The 13,691-nt window shown below is 33.0% G+C and overlaps 1 pseudogene across 1 annotated transcript; it reads left to right on the plus strand.

Annotated features, from left to right (window-relative positions):
• Positions 1–10,291: 10,291 nt before the first annotated feature.
• Positions 10,292–11,700, plus strand: LOC114301113 (F-box/kelch-repeat protein At1g15670 pseudogene; annotated as a pseudogene). Its single transcript, XR_014356875.1, has one exon. The product of XR_014356875.1 is annotated as an F-box/kelch-repeat protein At1g15670 pseudogene (transcript).
• Positions 11,701–13,691: the final 1,991 nt, after the last annotated feature.

Here is a 13,691-nt window from a genome sequence, read left to right on the forward strand (position 1 = left end):
TAATTAGCAATGAAGGTTCCTCTGGAGTATTCGAAACTGGTTCTGTGTTGTCATTATCCACACCAACATTGTCCTCCATGAGGTCAGCCTCTATACCAATATCATTATCAACACGGTCATCCTCCACACCAATAACGTCGTCAGCATAATCATTATTCGCATCCACATGGCCATCCTCACCCACAGGGACATTCACTTCCACTGGTTCAGGTTCTGTTTGCCTAGCACGTCTTCTGTTGGATGCCGTTGGTCTCTTACGTGAGACACCACTAACCATTTCTGTGTTAAAAAAAAAAAATTAAACCCAATATCAGCAAAAACTCGAATATATTAAATGACTGATGTAAACAATATCAGCAAAGAAACTATAATTTCATACATAACATTCAATTTAAAGAAAAAAATTTGAATGTGCAAATGTATAAAAAAGGGAAAAAATTCAAATTATAATACAAGTATGCATTTGATAATTTTAATGTGCCTACATTGTTCTATTTCAAGTTTCTAGTTTGTCTTGTTTATTTTTAATTGTTAAATGTTAACATTGTATTATATCTTAAAGCTCACAATCTAATCTTCTTGGGATACCTTGACTTTGGATGTTACAGCTCATAAGAAAATTGACGTTCACAAATAGGTGTTGGTGAATATTCTGGTGATTTTGAAGGAGCCAAGTGATATTCCAGTTTGATGACATTGACCTACTTTCAAAATGGATTGATAGTAAAAACATGAAACTGCACTTCTTTACAAGGAAAAGACCATATTTTGTCTGTTCTTACTATTGGACATGTATTTTGCTGAAATACTATGGCTGCTGAAAAAATGAAGATGAAAATTAGTGCCAGAGAAGGCCATAAATCATTTGTGATTATAGGATCAGTAAGTCTAATTAACCTTGTTGACTATTACTACCAGCCATCTCTAATTCTCTTTTGTTATGTTATGCGAAGAAGAACCCCAAAAAATAACCCAAGCTAGTGCTAAATTTCATAAATTTTGTATGACCTACATCACTTTGGGTTTTTCTTTGATTCTGTTCTAGATTTGTGGGTTTGAGGATTAAATTGTGGAAAATAATGAGACAATGAGAGGGCGAGTAGTGGCTGGAAAATGGAGAAGGTTAAAAAAAAAACTGCACATCCAAATACTGCTTTGCTAACAGATTTTGATAGATGAGTCTTGATTTCCCTATTTTACAACTATGGTGATTGTTTAAGCGGCATAATTACTTATATCCTAATATCATCACTGGTTCTAGAAGTAATAGTTTCTATCATTTAAATCAATCACGCACCTTAGTTTCTTCAGAAGCTTTGGTTCTCCTTACAAGAAGGGTAGCTGTTGTGCCCACAACTATGGCAGCAACTGCAACAGAGGCAGCTGTTTCTAGTAAAGTAGAAGATATGACAGATATTTTTCTCCTTGGTTCTTTTGACTTCACATAAGATGCAGAATGATGATTTCTCTTAAATGTGCAATGGTTTTTAAGTTCAGAGTCTCTTACTGCTTCACAACATCAAAAGTAAGATCAGCTACAATAATTGTTGGCTAACAATCAAACCAGTGCTATTTTTCATGGTTGCAAAATATTACCAGGCATGATCCAAAAAATACTTTATATTGAAAGTGTCTAAAGATCTTCTGCGAATTGGGATTTCCTACAACATATCTCATTATAAAATTACTTGAAGTTGATAGAGTAAGTTATATATGTGTCATCCTTGCTCTAAGCAGAGTTTTGAATTTATCGTAGACCCTAGTCACTGAGGAGCAAATACAAATCATTTAGCAACACATAGTCTAGACAGAATACAAATAAACTGGCAATTTCTGTTAAACCATAAGTAACTAGAAGAGAGGCAGAAACACGACAAGAAAATGAAATAAATGTATTATTCACACATGTAAAGGAAGCAAAGCTCCATTTCTGGGTCATCAAGAAACACAATGGTGATTGCATTCTGAACAATCAAATTCAATGATATAGATAGGAAAAGCTATACGCTTGCAATAGAAGATATTGAAATCATGCTTAAATTATACAATACAACACAAATACAAAAACAATCAATGAGTTTGCTTATGAAACTAAACTATGGCAAAATGTTCTAGAATATGTAGAATGCAAGCTGTTGAGCACCCAACTATCAGCATGCAAATATAATTACCAATATAGACAAGAGTTTGTTTTAGATTATAATTACCAATCGAAAATATATTTGGCATTTTTTTGCTGGCCATGTATCCTGTGATTATGCTTTCTAATTCAAACATTGACAGAATATTCCAGGAGGGGGGGAAATTAAGAAATCAACTACAACCTCTATTATGTCTTTCTCGCTCTGAAAGTGCTGTGGCGGCACTATAACGACTATACATTACAGAAATTAAGCAACAGAACCTTCTTTTCTTAAGAAAGTATGAACATTAAGGGACAAAAATGACCACAATAGATACATATATTCAAAAAAAATTATGATATAGATGATAGAGATACATATATAGATACATATATATGTCTGTCAATATAGAGAGAGAAAGAAGAGTTTTTTACTTACCTTGAGCGAATGAGAAGAATGAGTTTAATCGTCCACACCAATAACACAGAGCACAACGCCGTTCAAATCCCTCCCGCCGTCCGAAACACTCGCCTTCTCTACGTTAGACCCCTCGTCTTCCTCGTTGTTGCTTCTCTCTTTTCCCTCCAAAAGGTAAGTGGTGTAAAGAGATGAAAGGTTAATTTAGGGTTACGATTGGTAATATAATGAGGGCTGTAATGAGAGTTATATTTTTTTTTTTGTGGTGTAATGAGATGGAGGGTGTAAGGAGGTAAAAGAGTGGTGTAAGTAGAATCACCCTAATTAGTTATTTTTTATTACAATAATGACTTTACCTAAAATGACCAAAATGGCTACAACTAAATACACACCTTAATTTAATACACATCCAAACCCTAATCCTAGCCACCACTGCAAAGAATTCGAGCAATGGAGCATAAAAGACACTGTCTGAGCTCAAAATACCAAAAACAGGTTTTTGATTCAAGTACTCAAAAACAGAAGCAATCTGAACAAACCCACAAATTTCAATCAAAAAAACAAAAAACACAGAACACTGAACACAAATGAGTGAAAAAAAAAAAGAATTGGGTTTGGAAGCTCACAACAGCAACTGCAGTGATAGCAGAGGCAAGCAAGTAAACGAAGAAGGGGATCTAAAAGCTCTACTACGAAGCACTCTGAGAAGCTTCGTCTCGAGCCTAAGAAGGAGGCTCGTCCGAGTCTAGTCTAGCCTATGAAGGTATTGATTCTTCTTATTTCTCTTTGATTGAGTCCTCGGTCACTGTAAAGATTGTCAATCTGCGAGAACGATATGAGTTTTTCCTTGTAGTATTCTGAGAAATTTTTGTTGTAGTGAGGAGTGATGGTGTGGGACAACATGGGTTGAGTTTGATTGAACCATAGATTGATGAATTAGAGGCATGGAGAAAGGAGGATAAGGTTAATGCAACCATGGATTCGAGAGAGTGTGTGATTAGATTTAGAAGAGAAAAATTCAGAAACACATTCTCTACACAAGCCAAAATTACAAGTGGAGAAGAGAGGAAGGCCTTTCCAAAGGCATATGTTATCTTTTTGTTGGGTAGATGAGAGGCGTTGGTCTTGGTACACTACACTTCTCATTTTTGTCAGAGGCAGAGGAGGGCTAGATGAGTCTCGCTAAAGGGGGATGAGGGCAATGGGTGGTTCACTGGAGGGTGGCGGCAATTTGCGAGGTGGTGGGTCTCTGGAAGGGTTGACGACGATGGCCATGGTTAGCATTATTAGAACAATCTTTCGTGTAAAATAAATAACTTGAAACAAATCAAACAAAATAAATAAATAAATAAATCACTTACATAATTTATTTTATCGAAATGTAAAAGTACAAAAAGATCAAGTCGAGTGTGTGACACTCTGTCCTTAAGACAGATTTGCCTCATTACGATATTTACAGACAAATGGCGTCTATCTCCCATGATACAATGATCTTCACAAATTGTAGTAACACTCCAAATAATTTGTCCGGCAAACAAAACCTGTGTTCTAAACTCTCTGAATTTTTCCTAAAATAATATGGTGTATAAATTATGCAAGAGAGCAAAACTGGACAGCAAGAAAAAAAAAATTTTAGTCTATTTTCGGATGCCAAAGACTACTGGAAATGGCCTCTATTTATAGGCAAACAATCTATCCGAACAGGTGTGAATTTTGAATGAACAGATTGGTTTTGAATTCAATAGGTGCAATTTCAAATTTGAACAGATAACTGCAACAATTGTGAACTTGTCCAGAAACTGCTGGGCAATTTTGAATCTGTCCGGGTTCCAACAAATCTGAAAAACTGTTTGGACAGTTTATTTTGTTTTGAAAAATTGGACTGGAAGAGGTAACAATGGACAAGAAATTAAATTCAAGTTTGACTTAATTTCGTTAAGAATTTTGGAAAAAAAATCAAATAAATTTTCTCCAAAAAATTAATATTAGAACCTATCCGACCCACATTTGCGCATGGCATGACGACAGTGGCGTGCGTACGCATGCAGTAGCGGAGGAAATAAGGGACCAGTGGGGTCATGTGCCCCCTGGATTTTGGGTTTTTTTTTTTTTTTTTTACAAATATAAAGAAAATATTTTTTCAATGACATTTTAAAAATTATTAGAACAATAATGGTTTTTTGATTGAAAATGAAAAGTCTATTATAAACCATATTATCTATGAAATTTTTTTAATGCAACAGTGATATCATTATTATTAATATGCAAGTATAAGTAATCTCACTATAAAGATATAAAATTTATTGGATTGTTAGTTACATTTAACATGTGAAGTTCACTCTCTGTGTGTTTATTTACTATTAGTTTGTGATATCACATACTAATGATGACGTGGTATATTACCATTATATTGAATTTTTAATCAAATTTTGTATAAAAAAATAATTTATCATTATATAATTTATTTTAAGACTTATATCTATATTTTTTTATATTGTCCATGATACACTAGCTATAAATAATATTATTTTTTTGATGTTTATCGAAATCAATCGTAAAATTTGCTTGAAATATTTTTGTAAATATTTTCGATATTATAATTAATAAGTGCCCCTTCTAATTTAATACCTTATTTTTTTTGTGTTTCTCGAAATCAATCGTAAAAACTTGCTTGAAATATTTTTGTAAAAATTTTCAATATTATAATTAATAAGTGCCCCTTCTAATTTAATTTTCTATCTCCGCCACTGTGCGCGTGTGTGATGGTTTGAGCCAAGGTTTCATTTGTACATAACTCCTCTCATATACAAACTTGGGGTGCCACTTGGAGCCCAACCCAAGTGTTACCACCTAGAACTTATATACATAGATAAATTCTCTTAAGTTTTCAATGTGGAACAAGCCTTATAAGGAAATTCACATTTAATTCTTGAATTGTCTATTCCACGAACTCGAAAATGTTGTCAAGTTCCCAATCACTCATAAATAGTTTTGACGAACTGTCTTCACCGTGTGACTTATCATGCAGCAAGGAACACATCACCTCTTCGGATCTACCCCAAAAGACGTTTGGGACTCACTCAAATTTGGACTCAATGTTGGACCAAAATAAGCTTTGAGACCAAATATAGTGTGTAAATAGAGATACCCTCATTTAATAGGTAATAAATTAAAAATTAACACTTATAATATCACATTATTATATGTCAAATTGTGGGTTTTTTTTTTTTTTTTTTTACTCTCAGATATTTTCCAAGTTTTGGAAAACCAAGGGCCTGCCCTCAAGTACATCCAACACGTAAAAAGCTAAGAATTCTCTAATATACACAATGAAAATTTTAAATTATAATGCATTTCCAATAGTGGTAAAATATGAAAAATTTGTGACCTAATTTTTTTTCTTTTTTTAAGGATCCGTCATCCTTTTAGTTTAGTTCACCACACCACAAATTACGTTTTGATAATTCAAATTATTCACTTTGAAAAAAAATTCATATAAATCATCCAAAAAAAAAATTGATTTAATAACCTATTTAGTTTATCACGAACGTCAAAAAAAAAATAAGTGATTTATTTTTAAAAATATACTTGTGATTTATTTTTTTAGAGACATATTCAATAAATTGCATGAATTATAATTATCAAATCAATTAAATATTTTTTTATAAATGATATACATTAAAAATCCAACAAAATGTATAATTTGAATAATTGAAATAAGACACTTGTGATAAATCCTAGTCCTGAATAATAGTTTTCAATTTAAAATATAAACTAAAGAGAAGCTAATTCTATTTTTTATTCTATTTTATTTTATTGAGATCCATGTCCAAGCCCAGTTACATTTGAGAACATAGGTTACAAATTATAGATATAATATAATATAATATTTGAGAACATAGTTACAAATTATAAATATAGAAATATTTTGTGAGGAGTGAGACACATGGATATACATTTGGCACATGTACTGTGTATCTGTGGGCGGTGTATGATTGCTGCGAAAAGATGGCCCCTTACATGAGAAATCGATGAGCATCCTTGTTCCACCAATTTGGTGGTCCCTACATTGATATTGTTGCTTGTTTTTTGTTTTTTTATTTTATTTTTTTATTTTATCGGTTTACTTACAACTAAGACAACCACAATAATAAAGCATATAGATACAAAGATCACTCTTGAAAAGGCACATTATAAAAATATATATATATATATATATATATATATATCTTATAAAAAAAGGGGCAAAGCCAAAATAATAGCAAAACAATCAACGGATGATCCAATGGTTTCCCATTGAGTCACTACTGTACCGCTGTCTGTCTTTTTGCCTTAAAAAATATTAAATATTTTAAATATTTTATTAAATATCTCACATGACGAAGTCTTCTATGGGTGTGTTTGATTGGACGAAGTCTTCTATGAGAGATTATAATTCATCGGACTTGAGTCCTGGACTGTGAATTCTTCGGACTATTTGGTTAGATTAGATATATATTATTTGTTTTTTCATGAGATTAGATATCTGAAAATGACTATTTTTAGTGAATCCAACGTTTGGTTGAACGAACTGAATAGGATAAATGAATAAAATACTATTTTACCCTTTTTTAATTATTTATTGAGCAATAGCAATATTAAACATATCTTTAATATTTTAATTTTTTAGCTAGATTAAATAAAATTTTATTTTATTTTATTTTTTAAACAATTAAATAAATTAATTTTTTTTAAATTAAATAAATAAAATATCAATAAAAATATATGTTATTTTTTTAATTAAAATTTTCAATAAATTTAGTTTTAAAAATAATAATAATTAAATAATAAAATTAAATAAAACATCTATTAAAATTTAAATAATGAAATTAAATAAATTATAAACAAAATTTTAAAATAAAATATCAATAAAATATCTATAAAAAATTAAATAAATAAAGCATCAATAAAAAGTTAAACAAAATTATTTTATTTTTAAATTGAGACATTTAAATTTTATTAAATTTTACTAAATATAATACATAATTAAATAGTAGAGGGTCAAAATGGTCATTTCATCACCTAATCTCAACAGTGGATAGTCTCCCGAAAATTGTCTCATACCCCCCTTAGGATACAATAGTCCCCCATATGGGGATAAGGAGTCCGGCCGGACTCCATGTCCGGCGGACTAAAAAAAAAACAAGCACCGGATACAGAGCCTCCCCCGAATTACAATCCCAATAGTAAACAATCTCTCGCCCCCTCCCTTCCCTTATCCCTCCAATCAAACACACCTATGAGTCATGAAATATTTAATAAACATTTCCGCTATGTTTAGTTAAGGGATTTGGAAAGGAAAAAGAAAAAATGTAAGTAAAATTTGAATAAAATATACTAATATTTCACTTAATTTCACGCACTTTTTTTTTTCTTTCCAAATCTCTCAATCAAACACAATATTAGTAAAATATTTAAAATTTTTAACATTACTCTTTTTATCTTTTCTTCACTTTCCAGAACATTTTTTTTTTTTTTAACTAACCTTCTAGAACATTTGCCAGCCGCTTTTATTTCACTTCCCACCAAAACAAACACACGCGTATTTTCTATTTCGGAAACTATCTATGATGGTTATCACTATGAAAAATATTTAAAATTTTAACTATTTTTCTTCTCAGTTTTTCATTGATATGCATTTGCACTCAATTTGGTGTGTACCAACTTTTAATATATATATAAAAAAAAATTCTTTAAAATTCGAAGTATAAATTTTATAATTTTAACATATTTACATTGATTTTACTTTTAGTAAAATTAAAACAACCGATACTAATATAAATAGTGTGAAATCATAATGATTAATAAGAAATAATATACATTTTAGTATAAACGATATGACAATATTATTTTTTTATTTTTACGACTAATAAATTATTGATAAGAAAAATTAAGTATTACTCATTTCTTTTCAAATTGTTTGTCCAGTATGAAATAAGATTTTAAAATAATATATTCTCATATCAAAATTTATTTTTTTTTTCACTAATTAAAAGTTCTTATCAAATATTTTTAATTTGCAAAAAAATAAAATAAAAATAGACACGAGCATATATTATTTTAGGTTCTTATTTTCCATGCTAGACAAATAATCTGACATAAAACTAGTACATGAATTAAACTTTTACATGAATTTAATGTAATTATGCAAATATTATATAAAAAAAAAATTACCAATATTTTCTATCAAAGTCCTTATTTGGCAAAAAAAAAAATTTAGTTGACTTTTTAGAGTTGAGACTTCTTTAATTTGGGATCAAAAAACTCATTTGACAAATTTTTTTTGATTTTAGAAAAAAATGAAATGGTTATGATTTGAACATGATATTTTATCTTATTAACTTTTTAACCTATTTTTTTAGTGACTAATTCAGTCATAACACAACACAACCCAGGAAATTATACCGTATGTTTAGTTTCAGTTTTCTAGAAATTCAGTTTTTTGTTTTTCGTGTTTTTTTATTTTTAGTGAATATTTTTGAAATTTTAAGCAATTTTATTTTTACTTTTTTAAATGCACCTTACTTAGATGTATTTAAATAGTAAAATATTTGTGAAAAAATATTTTTAAAAATTAATAAATACATAAAAATATAAAAAGTATATTGAAGTTTTGTATTTTTGGTATTTAGTGGCTTTTTTGAAGAAATTTTTCATAAATATTATATTTTTTAAGTGTATTTATGTTAGATATATGTAAAAATTAAAAGAAATTACTTAAATATTAAAAAAATTCAGTGAAAATAAAAAAAAATACAAAAAATAATAAATAAATTTTTTAAAAAAATATTTTCTAAAAATCAAAACCACGTAAAGTAATAATTTTAAGGGGAACTTACTGATAAGTCCCATGTAACAAGTTCAAAACCCAACTAATCCCAAAACAAAATACTTGCACCAATTAGTCCAACACATTTTTAATTGTTACCAAAAAATCCTTTTCTTTTTTTTAATTTATAGACACTGTTCACATCTTACTATCGTCGGACTTCCGTTTAACGGTCGCCGGAAACTCACCGGAATGTCTAGAATATTGCCGGAAAAAAAAAATTAAAAAACATGTTATGAAACTGTAAAATTTAACAGTTCTAAAGAATGTTATAAAACTGCAAAATTTTACAGTTTTAAACCATGATTCATTCCAGCACCAAAAAAAAAAATTTGAAACTGCAAAATTTTACAGTTTTCACCGCCTGTAACTAAAACTCGAAAACTGCTTGTTCAGAATTCGAAAATTTTCTCCATTAGAACAGAAAAACAGAAGTGTATAGCGGAGAGAGAAAAAAAAAAAAAAGAGATCGAAGGGGAAAGACGGATGTCTAACCAAATCTGTGTAGATCTACTCAGATCTGATGTAGATCTGAGTAGATCTATATCAGATCTAAGTAGATCCATTCATCTTCTTCGTCAGAAAATATATCATCTTCTTCGTCGGAGTTGATTTCAATGCTTGGTGGTTATCAATGAACCCCGATCAATGGAGAAAGATATGATCATCGGTGGTCCTCTTCCATGACAAACACGGTGACAGAAAAATGTAGAAAAAAAAACGAGAGAGGAAGGGAAGCAAAAAGCAGAGAGAGAGAGGGGAAAGGACTTTTGGGTGTAGTGAAAAAGTTATGGGATTAAATGGAGATCACATGTTTCCCATGGGGCCTATGGGTAATTTCCCCTAATTTTAAAAAGTGTTTTCTATACACTTACTTCACCATTCATGAGGCCATTTCTATAAAAGGCTAACACGCCCATTTATCCAAAACCAAACCAAAAAAGCAAAAGCAAAAGCAAAAGCAAAAGCAAAGTTCCCTTATTTTCTGTTTTCTGGGTTCTCTGTGATTCTATGACTTTGAAGTTATAGCCACACAAAAGTGATCGATTTTATCATGGAGCTTATTCCGGGTCTTCCAGACGATCTGGGTCTTGAATGTCTAATTCGGACCCCCTATGACCACTTCTCCTCTGTTTCATCGGTCTGTCGGAGATGGAAGTCGGAGATTCAGCTGCCGGAGTTTTGGATTCATCGAAAACTCGCCGGACTCAGCCAGAGAGTCGTCGTCACGCTCCAAGCACGGGTCGACCCGACCCATATCATCACCGGACCAAAAGCTACTACTCGGTCTTCAATTAATCCGGTTTGCCGGCTCACGATCTGTGAGCCGGAAACGGGTAAGTGGAGCGAGCTCCCGCCCGTGCCAGGATATTCAGACGGGTTGCCCATATTTTGTCAGTTGGCGGGTGTCGAGTTGAATCTTGTGGTGATGGGTGGGTGGAACCCGGTTACGTGGCAGGTTTCGAATGCAGTGTTTGTTTATGATTTTGTGTCTGCCACGTGGAGGCGTGGGGCCGATATGCCAGGTGGGCCGAGGTCGTTCTTTGCTTGTGCGTCTGATTTTGATCGGACGGTGTTCGTTGCAGGTGGACATGATAACGAGAAGAATGCATTGAGATCTTCGCTCGTATATGACGTGGCAAAAGATGAGTGGATCCAACTGGCTGACATGGCAATGGATCGTGACGAGTGTAAGGGAGTATTTTATGCTGGCAAGTTCCATGTCATCGGTGGGTACGACACGGAGATGCAAGGTCAATTCAGTACAAGTGCTGAAGCATTCGATGTTGCCACCTGGCAGTGGGATCATGAAGTGCAAAATGACTTTTTGGAAACTGCCACGTGTCCAAACACTTGCGTGGACTGTGGGGATGGGAAATTGTACATGCGTCGGTCTGATGATGTGGTGGCACGCAAGAGTTCCACGTGGCAAGCAGTAGCTGAGTTGCCTGCTGAGGTGCGAAGTAGTACAACATACATGACAGCGTGGCAAGATAAGATGTTCGTGATTGGATCCCCGAGATTTGGTGAGGCCCACAAAGCTTACGTGTTAAATTTGAAGGATTACACGTGGGCAAAAATGGAAATGCCGGAGGAGTACACTGGCCATGTTCAATCCGGTTGTTGGTTTGACATCTAATTACAACCCAAGACAGATTTGTGTTTAGAGCCGAGTTGTGAGTAGGCTCATCATTTTGGTTCCTAATTTTTGTGTGACATTGTGAAATTACCAGCAATGTAATACTAAATAGCTTCCACTTACTAACATGTATTAGTGTGAAATTTCACTAACATGCTCTTTTTTTTTATTATTTTTTTGGGTACAAAGGAAACAACTAACATGCTCATTTGATTATATAAATTTGCATGAAATTTTAATTTTTCTATTTGTACATAAATTAATCATAAAATTTGATATAACATTTTTACTAGTGTAGGGCTCATCTAATATCAGACAATTATGTCTAATTTTGTAATCGGTTTTTTGTATTACTAGGTTTTTTCTCTCAAATTTAGACTAATGCTCTTTACAAAAGTCTGATAGTTAGTGGTGGACATGGCTGGGTTGAATCGAGTTTTATTCGGGCCTACCTTCATAATAACAGAGGGTATAGTAGCCTAAGCCTACTCAACGTTGGACTTGAATTTAAATTATCAAGCCCAGCCAACAAGAAATAGGCTCGAGAGGTCCAAATAGCTCATTAACTGTTTACAATAAATAGAAATGTATAATTACTTGCATATAAATGATGTATTAGCTTTAAGTGTTTTATGTGTTATTTTATAAAACGGTCGTGCTAGGGAGCTCGAAAATGAGCTCCCCGAATCCCCCTAATTTTTTTTTTTTTTTTTGTTTCAGAAGCAGAAAATCAGAAGGAAGAAGGAGAAGAGAATGAAGGAGGAAGGAGGAGAAGGAGGAGGAGAGGAACTGGAGGGGGCCATAATCACAGGGGAGGCGGAGGCAGAGGCGAGGCTGGGCTGGGCGGCGATCGGGTTGGGTTGGACGACGATGGGGACGACAAGCTGCGACATCCCGGCAACGAGCTCTTCCCTGCGACGGCGACGAGCTGCGACCTGCCTCTCCCTCTCCCTCTCTCTTTCTCTCCCTCTCCCTCTCCCTCTCCCTCTCCCGGTCTTAGAGCTGCATGAAGAAGACGAAGGAAAAAGGGGGAAAAAAAAAAAAAAGAAAAGAAAATGCCCAAAACAACGTCGTTTTGGGCATTAGGGGGATTAGGGGGGGGAAGAATTTCGAGCTCTCAAATATTATTCTTTATAAAATAAACATAAAGTTCAAATCTTTTATCCAATAATATGAATTTATCTATAATATACTCACTCACTCTCTCTCTCTCTCTCTCTCTATATATATATATATATATATAGTCTATGAAATTTGCAAGCTGCTTCAGAATTGAAGCATTGTTCCCAAGCCGAATCTGTATAGCCAGTCGTTTTGGACTAATTTTTTAAAAAAAATTTATGAATTATGAATTCTAATTATATAACTTCTATAAATTATGCTCAGAAGATGTAAACTACCCCCCCCCCCCAAAAAACGAAAAAAAAAACTCCATGGATTGGGAAAGGAAGACTGAAAATGAAAAAGAAAAAGAAGATTATTTTGTTCAATATTAAATTAATTGAATAATTGTAACCACATAACAATATTTTCATGGATTTGTTAAACTCATTGGTAGTGTAAGACAATAATAATAGTAGAAACTTGTGCATCATACTCTCTTTTGAAGTACCTCTTTTACATAGTATATATTTGTATTTCATAATATTTGTTGGGACATAATTTTTGAATGACAACACGTGGCCGAGGTGTCACCGAAGTGCCAGCCGAGGTGCCACGTGTCCTGGTCATGATGCCGAGATGATCTCGGTTAGGCCGAGGTTATCAACGAGGATACCGGAATCCAAGATAAGTGGATAAAGAACAAGAGTCCTAGAATGGGAGGAGACTTCAGTTTGGGTAAAGATGAGACTCTTAGAGAGCTTATCCTGATCCTATTGGGAGTCCAAGATTAACAGTAATCCTGAGTCCATTGGAGTTAGGCTTCCATTGGGACTAGGATTGAGTTGGCTATAAAAGATAGGCACCCCTATGAGTCTAAGGTATGTCTTTTTATGCTCAAGCTAGTGAGTTTAGCACTATTGATTATCTTTGAGAGATATTGAGTACTGACTTGATCGTCAGAGTACCCCCGGGTGGCGAACCACCACCGGAGTCTTCTCTTTCTGTTGCAGGTTAGTCAGGTGCCATCTATTCTGCCGGT

Source organism: Camellia sinensis, chromosome 15, assembly GCF_055761805.1.
Source record: "Camellia sinensis isolate YWXY chromosome 15, ASM5576180v1, whole genome shotgun sequence".
In the NCBI taxonomy this organism is placed as follows: domain Eukaryota; kingdom Viridiplantae; phylum Streptophyta; class Magnoliopsida; order Ericales; family Theaceae; genus Camellia; species Camellia sinensis.